We start from the raw sequence: 17,334 nt of genomic DNA on the forward strand, positions 1-17,334 counted from the left end.
TTTGCACTCAATCCGTGAGTTGCCCAGGAGTCAACTGTATAATGATGGATATATGTCATTATACATTCATCCAGATCCACAGTCTGTGCAACACCGAGAACCCTAAGGTAAACCAAGGACCTTGGGTAATTATAATGTATAAATGCAGGTTCATCAATTACAACAAATGTATTGTATCACTCTGTTTGGGGATATCAACAATAGGAAGTTATGCAGGTATAGGAGTAAGAGTGTACGGGAAATCTCCGTACCTTCCTTTCAATTTTGTATAAACTTAAAACTGCTCTCAATAGCAAAGTCTTAAAAAATAAAGTCTACCAAAAATAATTTATAAAACATCACCAAAGTTATCATTATAATCTTTCCATCCCTTGTAAATTACCATGAGGGATTCTATTTTTCTTCATTACACTTTGTTTTAAATCAAATGTGACTTCAGTTAAACTAAGAGAACTAGAATTTGAGGTAAGAAATAAATTTATAAAATTAATTTTCATTGTATATTATTAATGTTTAATCCTTGTTTTGAATATTCATAGATATCATGTATAATATACAGAGGTTAAAAAGCTGCAGTATTATTCCTGTATGTCAAGAATTTTAGAATTATTATTTTTGTCTAAGAGGAGATCTTATCCTCTCCCCTTTAGATATTCTACTTTGAATCACACACTCAGGAAAGCTGTATGTTATAAAAGCAGTAAGTCGCATTTAAAGGAAATATTTGTTTCATATTCTTAAAAAACTTATAATCTTATACTGTCTGCAATTCTTATTCTTAGAATCACATGTTTGAGTTAAGGTTGTTATTACAATGTGGACAAAAGAAGTGAAGCGCATTATTTTTCAAAATGAAAACAAAAAAGATAACTTTTTGGGTGGACATTTTTCTAAAATATATTGCTTATGTTCCTACATCCTTAGAGTATATAGGATATCATGACAAGTGTTATTAGATATTTTTAATCATTACCAGCATATAGCATTGTGCCATTTGGTATGGTACTCTTAGGGCCTAATAAAGTATAACTATAGGGTTATATGGATTTACTTATAGGTATATTTAATAGCAATCATTTAACATACAAATTTCATGTCTGCTTTTTATGTATCTTTATTTCTTCTCTTTCTTTTTTCTAATAATATTGTACTTCTAACTACTTTAAGCCAATCTCATAAAATTACATATAATAGGCTTTAATTAAAGATATGAGAATTTCTTCTGGGAAAAATAATTATGAGTTTGAGCATGTAGTTTTGGAGTTTTTGTTTGGTAACTGAAATACCTCTTGGTCTCAGTTGTCTTCTGTAAGATGGAAATCACCCAATGAGTGACAGCTGGAAATGTGAATGTTACAATATGCTTCAGTTTTCTAATGACTTTATGAGTATTCCTAAAGGATTGGATTCCTCTTCTTCTATGACAAAATATTTCAAGAATGTAAAAAAATATGATTTTTAAAAGTTATTTTTAATATATGCCAAGCAGATTATTTAAATGTCGACATTTTCCCATATTAAGAATTTTTGTTAAATAAAATGCATGGAGACAATTGAAATTTTTTATATTCTCACAGATTCTCTTCTCCTTTTTTCTCAGATGTAACCACTTGCCTAAAAATGATGGATGTCCTTGAAAGTTTTATATACTACAGTGTACATGTATTAATAACTCATTTATGTAATAAAGTATTATATGCTTTTTAAATTTTAGATAAATAATGTCATACTTGGTGTAATTTTGTAATGTGTTTTTTATTTCAGACTTTTTCAAGGTTGATCTATAAAATTCATGTAGTTCTAGTTCATTAATTTTATTTAAAAATTTTTTTTAAAAGATTTTATTTATTTATTTGACAGAGAGAGATCACAAGTAGACAGAGAGGCAGGCAGAGAGAGAGAGAGAGAGGGAAGCAGGCTCCCTGCTGAGCAGAGAGCCCGATGCGGGACTCGATCCCAGGACCCTGAGATCATGACCTGAGCCGAAGGCAGCAGCTTAACCCACTGAGCCACCCAGGTGCCCTAGTTCATTAATTTTAAATGCTGTACAATATTACATTGTATGACTAACACAATTTATATGAATTTTTCACTCTTTAAACAGGGCTGCTATAAACATTTCCATACTTATCTCACTATGTATAGTGCATCTTAATATGTATGTGGGAGAACTTTTCTAGGTTGTATGGCAGGCATTAGAATACCTAGGTTATAGAATAGACACGTTTTCACATTTACTAGATACAAAGCACGCTGAAGGGGATGCCAACTTTTAATTCCTCCAGCAATCCTTTGATGGTCTCATTTTTTTCAATTCCTTGCTAACTGTTGATTTTGCCAGATTTAAACTTTTTTTTTTTTTTTTTTGGCCATGCTGTTGTATGTGTTATGGTTTGCCCATGTTGTTTTAATTTGTATTTCCATCATTATCAGAGAAGTAGAGCATCTTTTCTGATATTTATTGGACATTCGGGTCTTGGCTTCTGTGCATATTCATATCCTTTGCTCATTTTCCTATTTGGTTGTTTGACTTTTCATATTCATTTGCAGTTATATTTATATATTTGGATAATAATCACTGGCCAGTTATTTGTGTTACAATGATATTTTCCTAGACAGAGATTTATTTTTTAAATTTATCTGTGGTGACTTTTTTTTCCACACAAAATATTCCTGTTTGTTCTTGAATTTAAAGGAATTGAATATATTAGTCTTCTCCTTGGTCTACGTTTTTTGTTTCTTATATACTTTTTACTCCGATGTTGGTGTTAGAGATTATGTTCTTTCACGTGGGATTTATTCATGTCCATTGTGTGATATAGCTATCACACTTAGTTTTTTTCATACAAAGAATCTATTTTAGGTCTCTTTCAGAATCATCAACATCTTTTGGATATTGAGTTTTCATTATTATTAAATATTCATTTTTTTTTCTAATACTGTGATTATGTTTCACCTTTCTTTTTTGAGGTTAGTTCTTTGGATAAAGTGACCTTTCATTTTTCAACTTAATAGTGATAGTGACAAGTTATAATCAGTGGGAATGCAACACTCATTATTTCTTCAGCATCAGGGGTCCCATTTTGTGCATGAGCAAGGGCTAATTCATGAAACAAATTAACAGAGCTACAGTTCATAATAATGATTAGTTATTATATGCCAGACATTATACTTAATATTTTACTTGAATTGGGTAATTTAATTGTCACAAATACTGTGTTTTCCAGAGGATGCCATAGAGGGTCTTTAAATATATTTTTATTTTTAAAGATTTTATTTATTTATTTGACACACAGAGATCACAAACAGACAGAGAGGCAGGCAGAGACAGAGAGGGGGAAGCAGGCTCCCTACCGAGTAGAGAGCCCCATGTGGGGCTCAATCCCAGGACCCTGGGATCATGACCTGAGCCGAAGGCAGAGGCTTAACCCACTGAGCCACCCAGGTGCCCCTTAAATATATATTTTTAAAATATTTTATTTATTTATTTGTGAGAAAAAGTGGAGAGAGTGATGAGGGAGCAGGAGGCTGGCTGAGGCCAAAGCAAAAGCTGGCACCTTGCACCCCCTCTCCACCTGTTCCCCTTGGTCATATGTGTGACATTCCTCAGGCACCCCTGACTGCCATAACCGAGAAACAAATAGTTAACTTGCAGAGATCACGATCCTGCAAGGCAGGAGTCTCCCTTGGTTTACAAATGTCCTTGAGATTTACAACAAAGAAGTTACCTTATTGATAGCTCAATTTCCAGAGATGAACAACTCAGTTCCTCAAGCCCTAACATGATCCTCCCCTCCATAAACAAAACTGAAGGAGGCTGAGGTAGAAGGAAATGTAAATAAAGTTAAATTTCTTCTAAACCCAAATCTCACTAACAAGGACGCTTGATAGCAGGAATGTGACATTCCACCAGGAAAGTCCCAATTGTCTTCATGCTAGTGCCTCATTAAAGGGAAGAACGGCCTTGGCTTGATAGTAACCAGGTGTCCAGTATCCTAAAAGTCTTCTTTACCCTGATAGCCTTTCTGAACACCCCCTTTGTCCTCACCTAACCAACTCCTGTGTATATAATCAGCCACTCCTCACATCCCCGGGGCAGCAGCTCTTTCTGTCCACGGGTCCTGTCCCCGTGCTTTAATAAGCCACCACTTTGCACCAAAGATGTCTCAAGAATTCTTTCTTGGTCATCGGCTCTGGACCTCACCCCACTGAACCTCACCTAGGTTCTAGAACTTCATCAAGAGCACAAGTCGGGGAGCAGCAGAGGGAGAGGGAGAAGCAGGCTCCTCTCTGAGCAGGGAACCAGAGGCAGGGCTTGATCCCATGGTCCTGGGACTATGACACAAGCTGAAGGCAGATGCTTAGCCAATTGAGCAATCCAGGTGCCCTGCCAAAGAGGTTTAATAACAGTCTAAGAAGTTGCCAGTTTTGACCACGACCAAAAACCTACTTGTTCCAAAGTCTTCACTGTTACTTAGGGAGATGGTTATTATGAAACCAGAAGGAAAGGGAAGTATCTACCCAAATTATTTGCCTTTTGTTGTGATTGTGTCTATAACCACCCAAGAATTATTAAGTTGTGCCATAGCCCATGTTTTGCCCTCCCTTGAGAATAGTTCTTGGTACATCAAAGACAAGACAAATTATTAGTTTATTGTTGGTTTTTCTTTTTAAATCAAAGCAGCAAATCCTAATTAATCCAATAATTGACAGAACCAATTGAAGGATGAGATTTTAAAGATGGCTTTAATAGTATAACATATAAAGAAATTGAATCACTATGCCGTACATCTGAAAATAATGTAACATTGTGTGTCAACTATGCTCAAATAAAAAATAAAAATAAAAAATAAAGATGGCTCTTTCTTAAGTGGAGAGCAGATGCATACAGAGGAAAACTGCAATAGCTATTTCATCACTGTGTGAAATACTCTAAAAATAATCAGGGCAAAGAAGAATGATAAACCAGGTCTGGGCTTAAACCATGCAGAAAATAAAAGAAACCTAAAATCACGTTATATTAATGCAGAGTAGTTCTACCTCTCCATTCTGAGAATTCCCTAGTAATGTTAGTTTAGTTGCTTTTGTCCAGCTATTAACTAAAAACATTCTGGGGGAGCCTGGATGGCTCGGTTGGTTAAGCCACTGCCTTCAGCTCAGGTCATGATCCAGGAGTCCCGGGATCGAGTCCCACATCAGGCTCCAGCTCCATAGGGAGTCTGCTTCTCCCTCTGACCTTTTCCCCTCTCATGCTTGCTGTCTGTCTCTCTCTCAAATAAGTAAATAAAATCTTTAAAAACATTCTGTTGCTCATTAGTGAAGAAGCATATTGAGTCCCCAGCATAATATAAAAGAGTTACAAGCTAAGAAAGATTTAAAAAATATGCTATGTAGTGTAATTACAGCTTCAAAGTTTTCCAGTAATGTGTAATAGTCCAAATCAATATAATTGCATTCTATAAAATATATTCTTAAATTGTTTACTTAACTCTTAGAGAAGAAAGGATAGGAAAGATATTTTCTACAGTAAACATTAAAATGTCTTTGTAAATTAGTTTCTGTCGTTTCAACAAATATTTATTGAGAGCTTGCTTTAACCAAGGATACCAAGATTAAAGACTTAGTCATCCTTATCCTTGAAGAGGTCATCATCTTGATTAGCAGGCTCTTATTAGTCATCACTTAGCTATATCCTGAGAGGTCATTCTAAAGGACAGATGAAGTTTGATGGTAGATTGGTTGTATAAATGGCCCTAACCATGTATTGTTCTCAGTGATCATGTCTTTTGCAATATGACTTTGCAGTTCCTCCCATTAAGAGATGGAGTCTCACCTTGTTTCTTGATTATCAAATGTGACAGAAATGACAGCATACCAGTTCTACATTTAGGCCATAAGAAATTTCTTCTCTCTTGAACCCCTGCCACACCCATGAGAAGAAGATTGGAATAGCCTAGATCACCCAACCCCTGTTGATTAGCTAGTTGGCCGCAGAATGAATTAGGAGCAAACATATTTGAGATCAGTTTATGTTGTTCTAGATCAACAATACTGTCCAGCCCACCCACTCATGAGAAGTAATAACTGATTATCATTTAAAGGCTTACAATGTAAGGCAGTAGGGTTGGGGGTGATTGGTTATATAGCAGTAGCTAACTGATAGAAATATGTAAAATATTTGTGGCTGTGGGATATGGCTCTAAAAAGTTAAGTCCTTCCAGAGCAATTCAGGAAGTTTCAGCAATTGGGAACCTCTAAGAGTGTTCTGGGGCAGGTATTTGGTGGAGAAATACTGAAATGAAGACAGTTGAGGAATTATCAGTTCAAACTTACTAACCTCACAAGCTTTTCAAAGTCGGGGCCTTTCTATAGGTATTGCCAGGTGACTAAATATCTTTGTTTTTGCTTCTCACAGTCAGTTTTTAGGCTCAAAAATCTAGTGTCAAAAGATCATAGAATGTGAGGGTTGATAGAAACTTCAGAGATTTCACACCGTCATTTCGTAAATAAATAAGAATAAAGACCCAACAGTGATCAATGACCTGCCCTCAGTCACACAGATAACTCTCCTTACTTGTCGCTCACACTTAGCTACAATGTTATCTCAAACCTTGTCAGTCTTTTGTGATCTATGCCTCCTTTTCAGTGCTTCTTCCAAAATTTATGGCTTCATTGGTATTTGATTTACTTCAATAGACTATTTCTTGGTATATCTTTTTGCAGTGTTTCATAATAGGAGCAGCACTGGCATTTTAGGTAGGAAGATTCTTCACTGTGGGACACTATCTTGTGTATTGCTAGACATTTCATCTCCTTGATCCCAAGGTAACAAATGGTTTTTCTCTCTGGTATGTTATGTATATTTTGCCACATAAAAAAAAAAAAATACCCCCATGTAGTTGCATTATGCCCCTCTTCCACTGGTACTACAGAGGGTACGCTGAGCTACGACACTCTTGAGAAACCCTTTGTAAAATACTCCTCTTAAAGCTGTCCTTGCTGAAGCTAGCCCACTTTATTCTTTGAATTTTCTGTTTATAACAATAATTGACACTATGATATTTATTCATAGCTTCAAATTATTAGTATCACATAACATGTTATATTATTTTATGCTTTTTGTTTCATTAAATGACTCTTGTGGATAAGCCCTGTGTTCTGGGCTAGACCTTAAACTCCTTGGGCTTTTGTCTTTCTCATAGCACCTTGCTCAGCACTCAGGCTGTGGTTTATATTCCACTCCCACTAGTAGATCAATGGACTATTGGTGACTTTTACCAGAGAGCAACATATAGCTACTGGAGTAGTGGTTACTTTGAATTTAAATTTGTCCCATTCTGTACTTTGTTTAGCTTTTGTCTGCATTTTCTACCTTGCTACAGCTGTTCTCCTACAAACCACAAAATATACTGTTGTCCTATGGATTATGAGTCTTGCTGCCTAGTTATTACTGAAAATCACAAAGACCTCTTTAAGCTTGGACTCACTTTATCCACGTGGCACACAGGATGCCTTTTAAATCCAGTGTATGTTCTAGGTCCTCCTGGGGGAAGCATCCCTTCAGTTATCACATTCACTAATAACACCAAACCTTTCTGCCTGTTTGCATTTGCCTTTTCATTCACTATTCTTTGGAACCATTTCAATCTTACTGTCAAAGAATGACCTGCCATCATGTGACTGTGTACATGATGGCTGTCATCTCTCCTCCACATCTTCTGTCTCAAGCAGTCAACTCTCCTCCCCACTCCAGTCCTTAAACTGGACATCACTGCAAAAGAGCCATGAGGCTCTCCAGCATTTCTCTGCCCTAACCATTCATTTTCAGAATCATAATGCATTTCATCTTTCTAAATTTCTCTGACCTTCTTAGGCTTTCATGCAGGAACATAATGCCCAGTTTGTCAGAGTAAGTAGCAGAGAATAAAAAAAAACCCTTTGCAGTTGGGTACAGGGAACTGGAAACCCTGAACATCTATTTGAGGCATAATCATCTGACAATTGTCCAAATTCCAGATGGAGCAAATCAGATTTATTACTGCTTCAAAATACACCTTCAATTTTGATAGAGTTTCTATACAAGAAAAATAGTCATTTCATGCTGATGTTACTTTTTACAATTTTGTTCAATTTTAACAGCCTATGCAAGAGCAATAACATTTGCCCCTAGTTTCTGCCCTTCATATTCAGAGGTCATAAACCCTACCAGCCATTGATGCTCATCCTGACTCATTTATTTAGTAGAAGTTTTGGTGGACTCCAAGATTTTAGCTCACACTGGCGATGAATCATACAGGTCCTGTTTTCAGAGCAAGACTGTGATTCCCAGTGTTAACTTGAACATCTGTTGATTTTGATACCTACCTACCCAGAAGGCATGTGGTTCTCTTTTGAAGAACTCCCATTAAATGTTAATTGGCTCCCTAGGGGAAGACTCCTATGTAAAGAGGAGTGTAAATAGAAGAAATGTATGTAAATAGAAGATAATTTGTACTTTGAACTTAACATTTTTCTTCCTGTTGATTTTGGGATAGAGCTGATGGGAAATACAATGTTTCCTTTAGCCACAGGGAAGAGGTGAGGCTGGTGGGGTGAAAGGTTCTATTTACCATTTCCTCAATATACATTTATTTCCAAGGCAATGTTTCAGGACAGTAGAATGTCTTCTTGGAGGACAAATGTTGCTAATACATTTTTCAGGGCAAAATATTTAGCAAGGTCCAAATCCATTTTTGTTGGGGCTGTATCAGAGTAGCCCTGCTATGTCATGAAGTCATGGAATTCCATGCTGCATTAGGAAAAGGTGGCTATAAATGTGATGGAGAAAAAGGCATGTGTGTTTGGCACATTTGTATATGATTTCAAATGTGTGACCTGAACAAATGACAAGGAATGTGTAGAAATCCCCATGTCTCCCAGTCTTCTAGGAAGTTGACCTCTGTGCCAAAGAGTGAACAAGAATGGACAATTCTTTAAAGGAAGATGGGTTGTTATGTTGGCAACTCTGTCAATAAATCAATCCTTAATTATTCATACTGACTCATTCAACACAAATGGCGAATGTCTTTATGAATCCAAATCTGCCAGGGACTGAGGTCACAAAGAATTCTATTCACTTCACAAATTGCTAGTCTCTGTACTGCTAATCTCATTATTCTAAAATTAGGAATTATTGGTCTTCCCCTTCTAGGTGTGTGGTGTCCTAAAAAGTTGCCCAACAGTACATGGAACAAACGTGCATCTGCTGCATAGGCATCCTAGGCTCACTCTTCACTTAGTGTTTTTGAGTTTCATGGGAGAATTACAACATAGCCTGAAAATGTGTGAGCTGTGACTTCATCTGTGTGATTACCAAACTATAAACCATTTTAGGGTAGTTCTACAAGTCCAGTGTGGACAGAGACAGCAAGCACATGTCCTCTTTCTTTCTGGCAGTTAGATTCAAAGGGACTCCCATATAGTCAAAATGATCCTCCTCAGATCATAAAGTGGTGATTATTCTTTTGAGAGACAGAGAGAGAGATAGAAAGAGAAACAGAGAAAGACACAGAGCGAGTGAGGCCTTAGATTATACTCTGGAAACTCCTGGTGACAGTGGTGCGTGCTTGGAGGTCAGGTCAAGTTCACAGACCACAGCTGCTCTAGCTTGGTGTCATCTACCTATTGGTTTCATGTATAAGCTTTTATTCAGATTAAGAATCCAAAAAGTTAAATCCATGACAAAAAGGATTAAAAACTACTTTTTAGCATATTACACTTGGCAAGATTCATTTTTGAATTCATATCTCACTTCTACTCTCTATGTCCTTATTTTCTTGATCTTTATTCCAATCAGTCAATCCATGAATCATGCCTCCATGGCCTCCTTTTAGAAAGCTTAAATTGTAGTAGTAATCAAAGATGGCACCATTTTTATGGCTCTGAACCCCTTTTGCCAGATCCTTCTCGCTACTCCATAATCATCTCTTTGCCTTTCTCGCTTTGACTTCCACTTTGTCCTTTACTCTATTACCACAATATTCTGCTTTCATTTAAAATGTTCTCTCTCTCTCTCTCTTTCTTTCTGTCTCTCTTCTCCCTCCCCTTCCTCCTTCTCATCCTCCTCTAACTCTTATTTCAAGTAGAACCGTAAAAGACCGAGGTAGAGAGCAGGAGTCAGTGATAGAGAAAACTCCGTCTATAGTAAAGATACAGCTATTCTTTTCTTGTTTTCTGTACCCTAATTTGTTCACATTTTACTGAGTCTTAGTTCTTTCCATTAAAAATATGCACAGAACTCTTCAGGGCAAAGCAAGGAAACTGTGACTCTGGCGAATGTGCCTCCTAAAGCTCTGCCATGTTTTTCTTGACTTGCCTCCTCCACTTCCGGACAACACGGGGCCTGCCCCACCTGTGCTCCACGTCACTGCTGCCCATCACTGGGCGAGAATGAATTCCCAGTGGATAAGGAACAGGTGTTGACACACTTTTTCCATAAAGGGCCAAATAGTAAATATTTTAGGCTTTGCAGGCCATCCATGGTTTCTCTTGCAACTACTCAACTCAGCAGCTGGGCCACAAAAGCAATACACAAATGAATGGTCATGGCTGTGTTCCAGTAAAACTATATTCATGTATATTGAAATTTGAATTTCAAAGAATTTTCATGTGTCACAAAATATTCTTCTTTTGGTTTCCCCCAGACGTTGAAATGTATAAAAAGAGGGGCACTTGAGTGGTGTTTGGTCAAGGAGCTGGCTCTTGGTTTCTGCACAGGCTGTGATCTCAGGATGGTGAGATCAAGTCCTGTGTTGGGCTCCACATGCAGCATGGAGACTGCTTAAGACTCTCTCTCCCAGGGGCATCTGGGTGGCTAAGTGGGTTAAACATCTGCCTTCAGCTTGGGTCATGATCCCAGGGTCCTGGGATCAAGCTCCACGTCAGGCCCCCTGCTCAGTGGAGAGCCTGTCTTTCCCTCTCCCTCTGTTTGCTGCTCTGCCTACTTGTGCTCTCTATCTCTCTGTCAAATAAATAAATAAAATCTTTTTTTAAAAAAAGACTCTCTCTCCCTGCCCCTCTGCCCCTCCCCAACCCATGTGTACCCACTCTGTCTCATAGTAATAAATCTTAAAAAAAAAAAAAAAGTATAAAAAGCAGTCTTGGGGCACCTGGGTGGCTCAGTGGGTTAAGCCTCTGCCTTCGGCTCAGGTCATGGTCTCAGAGTCCCGAGATCAAGTCCTGCATCAGGCTCTCTGCTTAGTAGAGAGCCTGCTTCCCCCTCTCTCTCTGCCTACTTGTGATATTTCTCTCTTTCTCTGTCAAATAAAGAAATAAAATCTTAAAAAAAAAAAAAAAGTCTTAACTGGTAGGCCAAATAACAACAACAAAAAAACTACCCAGGTTTAGCCCGAGAATTATAGTTTGCAGACACTTAATATAAAGGATAAATTCTCACAGGCTAGGAATTTTATGTGAATGGCATGAAGTTTAATCTACTTCTATTTTGGCATGGGCCATGTGCTCCAGTGGGGCTCTCTACATATAATAGATCTCAAGGCTCCATTATGGCATCCAAATATCTCATCCATCTTGAAAAAACAAAATCACTCAGGAAGCTAGATTTTAGAGGATTATGATCCATACAGGACACCTTCTAAATTCTCATGACCACAGTTGGTCTCTCTCCTATACTGCATTTACCTCCATCAGAAGGGAGCCTGGAAAGGACGGCTACCTAAGTGATGTCACCCTCTCCTCAGCATGAAGGAGGGGGAGCAGCAGGGTTGGGGAAAAATCACATGAGGGGAAGAAAATATTTTTACCCCCGATGGAGATTTATAGCCAAAACCAGTAACAGCCATGATCCAAATCTAAAATGGGGATAGAAGTTCAAAAGTTGACTCCAGGGACCTCTAGGATTATTTATACAATACCACACTCTCCTCCTCTCCCTTCAGTAAAAACTGTTTTCCAAGAATAAAATTCCCAGGGCGTGTCCTTTGTGGCACTCACTGGTCAATACTGCTTTTCACCTGGGCTGGCCTTAGATCTCTTCAAAAATACAAAGGGCCTGCCTGGACAAAAGATTAAAAGGAAAAGTTGGCTTCCAGTGAGCTTTTCACCAACTTTGTTCCTTTCAGAGCTGAAGCCTACCATCTATATCCAAGCAACGAAACAACTGCATCATTTGAACAGCAGAAAATTGAGTAGGAAAATTGAATTCTGAAGCCGAAGGACAAAGTACAGAATCAAAGTCCCTTGCTTAGAAATGAGTCCTGTTCAATCTTGCTTTTCCATTTATTTTCTTTTTGTTGTTGTCAGACTATTTTCCCGACTAGATATTCATACTAGGAAGTTCTGCTTAAAGGTAATTTGATATTTAGAGGGAAAAACAAAAATCAAAAAATAATACACAGCTTGAAGAAGGGGTGGGTTTTCAAGGAAATTAAAAGAACCATTTGTTGCAATGGCTTGTGAAAACCCTGTGGCAAGGACATCGTATTAGTACAAAGAGTTCCCAACTTATAAGGGGATTGTGAGCCAACAGTTTGTTTGTAAGTCAGTTGTTTGTAACTTGGAAGGCATGTGCTTATAGAAACAGTATTGTAGGTGGTGGCTGAACACTGGCATTTTGTACCACAGCTTGTGTAATACGTGGTCTTACATTTGAAATGGTAAAATACATTGTTTGAGGCTTTCAGACTGAAGTATGCAGGGACCATGCAGCCATGGAATAAACACAGTGCATCTTTCTGGTATGTTCATTTTGCTATAAAATTTAGGGAAGTATCCCTTCTGAATTGAAAATAAGTAATGCATAATTTATTCAATAAAATCAAAACCCTGAAAATTTTAAAGGATGGGACTTCAAAAGTATCTTGGACTTGCAGCTTGAAGCTTTGGTCTAAATCCTCAGACATCCCTGATTTCCCTATTATGCAAACTGGAGATGCATGAGAAGCAAAGCAGTCCAGCATTCCTCCCCACCTTCACTTGCAGCGTGAAGTACACTCCAGTGGCCACAGCCAGGCTAAGACAATTAATGAAACGCAGCTTTTCCTAAAGTGTAGGTTACCATCTTGCTGGGTTAGAAGGAAAGAAAGGACCCAAAGATGTATGGAGACTGGAGCAGACAAAGGAGACATGATCACCACAGGCAGTGTGGACCCCAGACTGGATTGTGGAATAGGAAAAGGGAATTAATGGGAAAACCTGCTGACATTCTAATCAGGACCAGAGATTCATTATAGTATGGTAACAGTGGTGCAATGCAAGAGAAGAGCAGGAGGTCGGAAGCCCATGCTAAAAATGAAACTCCTCGAAACAGTGCTCTTACCGATTTCGGTCTTTCTCCTTTTATTTCTTTGTTTATGCTTTTATTAATTGATAAGATATGGGGATATTCTGATATTGTTTCCACATCTGTCACATCTAGAGATAGGGATGGTGAAGCAAGGCTAGAAGTAGTTGGGGCTTTAGTGTAAAACGAGCTTTCTTTGGATGGTTCACACATCCGAACTATGTGGCTGGGAAGCTTTGGGGGTGGAACAGAGCTTTGCTGGGAGACTTTTTGGTTAACTTTCTCAGTCCGAGGTCTTGGTAAGGCAGTTGTCCTAATAGCTCAGCCCTGCCCCCAAGGCAGTGGTGGAAAGTGACTGTTGCATTAGCCTGACAAATACACTGTCAGTATAATCAGTGCAGTTGAATCCCTTTCTGCCAAAGGAGGGAATGGGAAAGACAAAGCAGAAAAGAGCTGGTCAGGTAAAATGGAAAGGCAGATGGGGGCATGCCATTTAAAGAGAAAAGGGGAACAAAAAGAGTCTACAGCGGCAGGTACAAACCTACTGACTGCAGTTTTGCTGTTCTCCTGTGGATGGGCAAATGGAAGTTTGGAGACTGGTGTCATGAGAACTCCCTAAACTACAGACACACGTGGACACTTGCATACACCCACATGTGCATATTTAATGGGACTTTTCCTGACCAATGCTCACTTTTCTTTCAGAGAGTAGAGTCTATTTAGGGAGGGTGAAAAGGGCAAGATGGAGGGAAGAGTAAGGTATGTTCAAGATTCTTAAGGTAAGTGGAAGGGACAGAAAAAACCCTCTCAGTGTAGCATGGAAGGCGTCCTCTGATACACAGTTATGTCTAAGAATGGTCCTTTATGTCTCCAACTATTTAAGAATGAATAAAAATTACTCCCAAAGGTGTTCTAAACCATTCATGGAGCATAAAAAACCAATTTCTCCACTTTATTATTCTATTGCTGGTTCTGAGGGCTACAAAGCAATTAATGAGACTTTGAGGTCTCCAAGAAAATGCTTTCCTCTCCAGCGCAAATCTCCCCATCCCAATATGGCCTAGTTTAGCCATCCAAAGGGGGAGTTATTTGCAACGGCTTTAGTAAAACCAGGATATACTTATCCATTATTGGAAGAGGTTTGTTTTTCCTTAATATTTAGGTGTTTTGTTTTTTTTAAAACATTTTTAATGAAGGGGTGGCGGGGGGGGTGGGGGGGGTTGGGAGGTTGAGGAACCAGGTGGTGGGTAATAGGGAGGGCACGTACTGCATGGAGCACTGGGTGTGATGCCAAAACAATGAACACTGTTATGCTGTAAATAAACAAATAAAAATAAATAAATTAAAAAAAATAATAAATAAATAAATAAATTTAAAAAAAAAAACATTTTTAAACTTAAAGAAAAGTAGGAAAACTAGCACAGAAATATCCCATGGACCTTTCACTGAGCTATTCCCAACATTAACATCTTACATAACCATGAAACAATGACCAAAACCAGAAAACGAACACTGGCAAAATATTGTAGATAATGTACTGATTTTACTCAGATTTCCTTAGTTTCTCCACTGATGTCCTTTTTCTATTTCAGGATCCAATCCAGGATGCCATGTTTTATTTAGTTGTCATGTCTCCTTGGTCTGCTTTCTCCATGATGGTTCCTCAGTCTTTCCTCGTCTTTCACGACCTTGACACTTTTGAGGAGTAGCGATCAGTACTGAAGTTATGCATTTTGGATCAGGAGTACCACAAAAATGATGTAGTACCTTTCTTGGAGCATCAAGCTGGGAGTTTATGATATTAGTATGTTTTATTATTAATGATATTAACCTTGGACAGGGTGGTGTCTGCAGGATTCCCTACTGTAAGGTAATTATTTTTCCCTTTTAATTAATTGGTATATTATAGTGAGATACTTTGAAGCTCTTCAAATATTTTTGTTTCTTTACATGTTACTTACTAATTTTAACATCCATCAAGGGTTTTCCTTTGTAACAATTATTACTATGACAATCACCTAAAGGTGATTTTCTATTTCTATCATTTCTTCTATGTTTATTCATTGGAATTGCTACTGCAAGGAGGAATTATCCCTTCTCCCCCATTTATTTACTTATTTAATTATTTATATCAATGTGGATTAGGGAGGTTTTTTAATCTATAAATTGTAATCCAAAATTATCATTATTTTTTGGAATATTTGTTTGTTTTTGTTTTGCTTTTTAACCTCATGCAGTTCCTAAAAATGAAAATCAGGGGAAAAAAAAGGATCTTCTCATCTATCTTTAGATATTAAATTTTAGTGCTAGACTTGAATGAATTTTTCAGAAATACTAAAGAGAGACCTTTGAAAGGCATGGGAAAATGTTTGGTACATTTTGGTAATGCATAATTCTAGAAAGCCTTATCTCAAGCAACCAACTTAAAGATACATTTATTTGCTAAAGATAAGATTTTAAACCAGGAAAAAGAGAATACTTTTACTTAGGAAGATGAACTCCATATTGGAATACTCAGAATTTGGCTTTGAATGCTTGGAATTGTCTAAATTGTAAATGTACAATTTATTTACTTCTAACTGAACCCCTCTCCTTGTTGTTTCCCACTTACTAGGGAAAAGGGAAAGAACACAAATCCACAAGTGTCCCATGTAGAAGAGGAATTTCCTCCTATGTACTATTTCAGAGCCACTTTTCTGAGAAAAGCCAAAAACAAACAGTTGTAAAATGTCCTGAATGTTGATCCTTTCCCTTGGGTGAGTTGTTCTTTAATGCTGGAAATCATCCTCCTTTCTCCAAACTCCCAAAGCTCCTTTGCACTTTTCTTAAGACGATCTTAAGTCCTCTCTTGTAACTTCTGTATATGTCTAAACTTCCCAGTCATTCATACTAAAAAATAAGCTGCTTTCATTTGATGATATTAATAAATTATTCTTACTTTTTTAAAAGCTTGATAATGGTATTGTGGAATTGTAAAAAAATATTTTATTTATTTATTTGACAGACAGAGACAAAGAGAGAACAAGCAGGGGGAGCAGCAGAGAGAGAAGGAAAAGCAGGCTCCCCGCTGAGCAGGAAGGCTGACATGGGGCTTGATTCCAGGACCCGGGATCATGACCTGAGCTGAAGGCAGATGCCTAACTGATTGAGCCACCCAGGCACCCCTGTGGAATTGTTTTTTAATAACTCATTTTTTGGACATGTATACCATAATATTTATGGATTTCATGGTATTTCTCAGATTTATTTTAAAATCATTCAGCATAGGGGTAGGGGGAGTAGGTAGCAGATTTAGAGAGTGTAGGAGAATATCCTCAGACCTTGAATCAAAAAGAACTTCTTAAATAATATTTCAAAAATACAAACCATCATGACTTTGATTAAATTAAAATTAAGGTTTTCTTTTTTTAAAATGGTGGAACATGGTTAAAGACAGACAAATTTGGAATGACAAGACATATTTGCAATATCAAAACTAATATGAGGTTAATATCTAGAATATACAATGTATATATAATCTTCAGATCAAAAACAGCAACAAAAGGACAGTCGTCCCCTTAAAAAAAATGGATAAAGTGATCTTCAGTGGAGGAACTCCTCAAAACTAATAGGCATTTTAAGAGAGGTTCAGTGTTATTGGTATGTCTAAGAAATATAAGATAATACAATAGATATATTCCTTTATTAAAGTGGCAAAAATTTGAAATTTCTTTTGTGTCAAGAATTAACAGGGACATGGGGCTCTCATGGCCTTCATGTATAGTTGCTGGGTTGTAGGCTGAAATGGTCATTTCAGAGAGCAGACAGACAGAACTTAGTCACAATAAATGTACAAATACCCCATGATTCAGCATTTATTCTACTGCACATATATCTCAAGGAAAACCTTACATGGGTCTATTAGGACAGGATAGGTCTATTAGGATGTTCATTGTAGCATTACTTTTAAAGATGAGGATTTGTAATCCCAAATGATGTTCTAGGCAACACCAGATATTCAAGGAAGAGATATTCCATTTCTACAAAATTGTTCCAGGGAATAGAAGATATATTCT

The sequence above is a fragment of the Meles meles genome, chromosome 3 (assembly GCF_922984935.1).
Source record: "Meles meles chromosome 3, mMelMel3.1 paternal haplotype, whole genome shotgun sequence".
NCBI classification, from domain to species: Eukaryota; Metazoa; Chordata; class Mammalia; order Carnivora; family Mustelidae; genus Meles; species Meles meles.